Below are 3760 nucleotides of genomic sequence, written 5' to 3'. Positions count from 1 at the left end.
TCTTTTCCTCTTGCCTCTGTATAATGCATATTAAAGTTCATAAGTGCAGGCTGTGCAGTGCTGCTTTGTTTACAGAGGTAACCAATAGGGCTATGTATCACCAGCAAAGTCACGATACGATACGATACATATCACGATACATGACTGCACTGAATTTCACCTTTTGTAAAAAAAAATAGTGAATCGAGTCGTGAAATCAAAATCGTGAATCGAATCATGAGTTGAGTGAATTGTTACATCCCTAATCGTTACCACGGAATAAAGTGTCTATCGTTAGAGATTTTGCTATATTGTGTATTCCACAGTATGTAAATATATCTGCGTAACATAGTACTACTTATATACACCTTTGAGTGATAAGGAAACATGCATGAATGAGAAAATAAAGAGTGGGACGCACTTGATAGTTAAGCGCAGTAAGCAGTGAAAAAGAACTCAATCTGCTGCTCTCGCTGACTGACACAGCCAAAGCGGCGGCACTGAAAGCCCTTCTCAGACAGCATGTGATCGCGAAAACAGATCTCTTTTGTGCTTGCTTGGTCAAATACGCACACAATTATGTCAAAATGCCCATCGTGTGGAGTATTCACGTAAACAGTCAGTTATGTGTTAAATAAACATAAACAGTTGGGTGCAAACCGGATGCGTTTCAGTATATTGGAACCGTACAGTTGGTCTTAAAGGGCCTGCAGTCTGCTGTCTGTCACTCACTGCACTTGACTGGATCACTTTTGGATCTTTAATAAGAATCCGTTCATGTTTGATTGATACAGTGAAGACTATGCAGTGTTTTATTTATACAGTTTAATCAAATTCTGTACTATTTCTTACTACATGTTAAATAAACCTACTGTAATCGAATAATACCCAGTGATCATCGAATATTATTTTTGCTTGAAATGCCCATCCCATATATATATATATATATATATATATATATATTCTTCCTTCAATTTTCTTGTTAGAAACTAGCTAAAATATCTTGGTTGTATGTATGTGACTCCTCAGGGCCGGCGGCGGTGTACGGTGACCCCTGTGAAAGTAGAGGCGAAAGAGCCTGTGAAGCAGGAGAAACCAAAGGAGGAGAAGAAAAAGGAGGAGACACAAGGTGGAGGAGAGAACAGAGAAGAGGAGCAAAAGAAGAAATCCGATGGGGAGACCCCCGGGAAACATCGCAGCTGCTGCCTTGAGGAGTCTGATAAAGATACTGATGATGAAGAACAGGAGGATGATGAAGATGAGGAAGATGGTGAGAGATCCAGACTCAGGGACCGGTATGTCAGCATCATCTGTGTTTAACCTGTTAAATGTTTTGCTGTCCTGATGAACTTTATGGTACAATCCTGTAATGTTGTACCAAATGTCATTTAAACTCTGAATGGTTCTCTTGTGGTGCATTTGATAAGAAAACTGTAATGCATGTGATTAGGCTTGAAATTCTGGATTTGAACTATAGACTGTATAAAAACATGGACGTAGTGTCAGTGAATCATGAGTTGAGTGAATTGTTACATCCCTAATCGTTACCACGGAATAAAGTGTCTATCGTTAGAGATTTTGCTATATTGTGTATTCCACAGTATGTAAATATATCTGCGTAACATAGTACTACTTATATACACCTTTGAGTGATAAGGAAACATGCATGAATGAGAAAATAAAGAGTGGGACGCACTTGATAGTTAAGCGCAGTAAGCAGTGAAAAAGAACTCAATCTGCTGCTCTCGCTGACTGACACAGCCAAAGCGGCGGCACTGAAAGCCCTTCTCAGACAGCATGTGATCGCGAAAACAGATCTCTTTTGTGCTTGCTTGGTCAAATACGCACACAATTATGTCAAAATGCCCATCGTGTGGAGTATTCACGTAAACAGTCAGTTATGTGTTAAATAAACATAAACAGTTGGGTGCAAACCGGATGCGTTTCAGTATATTGGAACCGTACAGTTGGTCTTAAAGGGCCTGCAGTCTGCTGTCTGTCACTCACTGCACTTGACTGGATCACTTTTGGATCTTTAATAAGAATCCGTTCATGTTTGATTGATACAGTGAAGACTATGCAGTGTTTTATTTATGATGAAGATGAGGAAGATGGTGAGAGATCCAGACTCAGGGACCGGTATGTCAGCATCATCTGTGTTTAACCTGTTAAATGTTTTGCTGTCCTGATGAACTTTATGGTACAATCCTGTAATGTTGTACCAAATGTCATTTAAACTCTGAATGGTTCTCTTGTGGTGCATTTGATAAGAAAACTGTAATGCATGTGATTAGGCTTGAAATTCTGGATTTGAACTATAGACTGTATAAAAACATGGACGTAGTGTCAGTGACGTCACCCGTAGTTTTCCGAAGAGCGTTTTTGAAGCTCAAAGTGGGCGGAGCGGGCCGTCGCCATCTTGGCAGCGCATCACTCCCGGTGATTTTCGATAATCGAAAATGGGCAAAAAGGCAGGAGCTGGTTGCTGAAGCCACACCCACCTAGCTCGACAGCAGTGTCAGCAGCGGCAATCCACCCGTCACTCAAGTGGCCACGCCCTTAATTATGCAGAACTTTAAGGCTTAATATAATTTAAACGGATGAGTTATAACAAAAGTCACACCCCTCCAGGGCTCCAGACTGCGACCATTTTTTTCTGCCGGTGCGACTAATTTTTGTGAGCGGTCGCACTGGCGCGACTACCACGTTGTCCAACTCATAAGCGCTGCCATTTCTGTTGCATTTGAGAAACATCAAACGGCAAACGAAACGAAAGTTAAACTAAACCGCGCTACGTTTCAGCTGCACAGCGCGGACCGTTCATCAGCTCGGACCGCAACACAAACAAACTTGTCCGAGCTCAGAGCAGCTTACTCGGGAACCAAAGTTGATTTCGCGACTCTGTTACTGCACAGATGCAACAGTGTTGCGAGATCCAGTGAGAAGCGTTTGAATTCTGCACAGAATTCTCTGAGCCAAAGTTGATTTTGCCAAACTGTTACTGCACAGATGGAACAGTGCTGCGAGATCCAGTGAGAAGCGTTTGAATTCGCCGCACAATGAAAGATTGCTGCGAGATCTAGTGAGAATCTGTTATAAACAGCGCTGACATACGTCATGAAACCAGAACCGGTAACGTTAACTGTAACCATGGTGTTGTGGTAGAAATAGTCGAATGCATTACATCATTTCAGGGTTTGTACAACCTTTTGAGAGAGAAATTTAAGCACTTTTTAATGACTTTCAAGCATTTCACACACCTATTTCCAGCACTTTAAAGCTCTAAAATGATCCAGTTTGAATGTTATTTTTAATGGGATGACCAAAATATACTTTGTGGTAAACGTTTGCGTAACAAACACGGCAGCAAATGAGCACTTATTGGCTTATTAGTCATTCATTTCTACTTTTTCCTCTATTTTAAAATGATAAAATCACTATTATAAAAATATCACATCATCAAGAAATCAGATTTTGTCAGAAATTTACACTTTTGTGTATGAAGCAAGAAAAGTCACAAAGTGCCTTGAAAAACAAACTTTTCTTCAATTTTGAAAGTAAATTTGGTATGCATCTTAACTCAAGCTTAGTGCTTTACTGTCAAATCTGTATAAACAATAAACAAAAGAAAAATATACAATAAATTAACGTAATATTATTAGTAACTGCACTTATTATTGCAAAACAATAGTAATTTTATGATAAAATTATCTATATTTTAATACTCCCGCACACCACCCCCAGCCGCTACCAAATCTGCTCCTGGCGCCACCATCTGTAG

At 40.1% G+C, this 3760-nt stretch overlaps 1 pseudogene; it reads left to right on the top strand.

Moving 5' to 3' along the window:
- LOC107689315 (AT-rich interactive domain-containing protein 4A-like) overlaps positions 1 to 3760 on the top strand; it is a 23147-nt pseudogene that overhangs the window by 11116 nt on the left and 8271 nt on the right.

Source organism: Sinocyclocheilus anshuiensis, unplaced genomic scaffold (genome assembly GCF_001515605.1).
Source record: "Sinocyclocheilus anshuiensis isolate Anshui unplaced genomic scaffold, SAMN03320099.WGS_v1.1 scaffold1006, whole genome shotgun sequence".
Classification (NCBI taxonomy): domain Eukaryota; kingdom Metazoa; phylum Chordata; class Actinopteri; order Cypriniformes; family Cyprinidae; genus Sinocyclocheilus; species Sinocyclocheilus anshuiensis.
The sequence above is the reverse complement of the archived record's forward strand: the minus strand, read 5'-3'. Positions and strand labels throughout refer to the sequence as shown.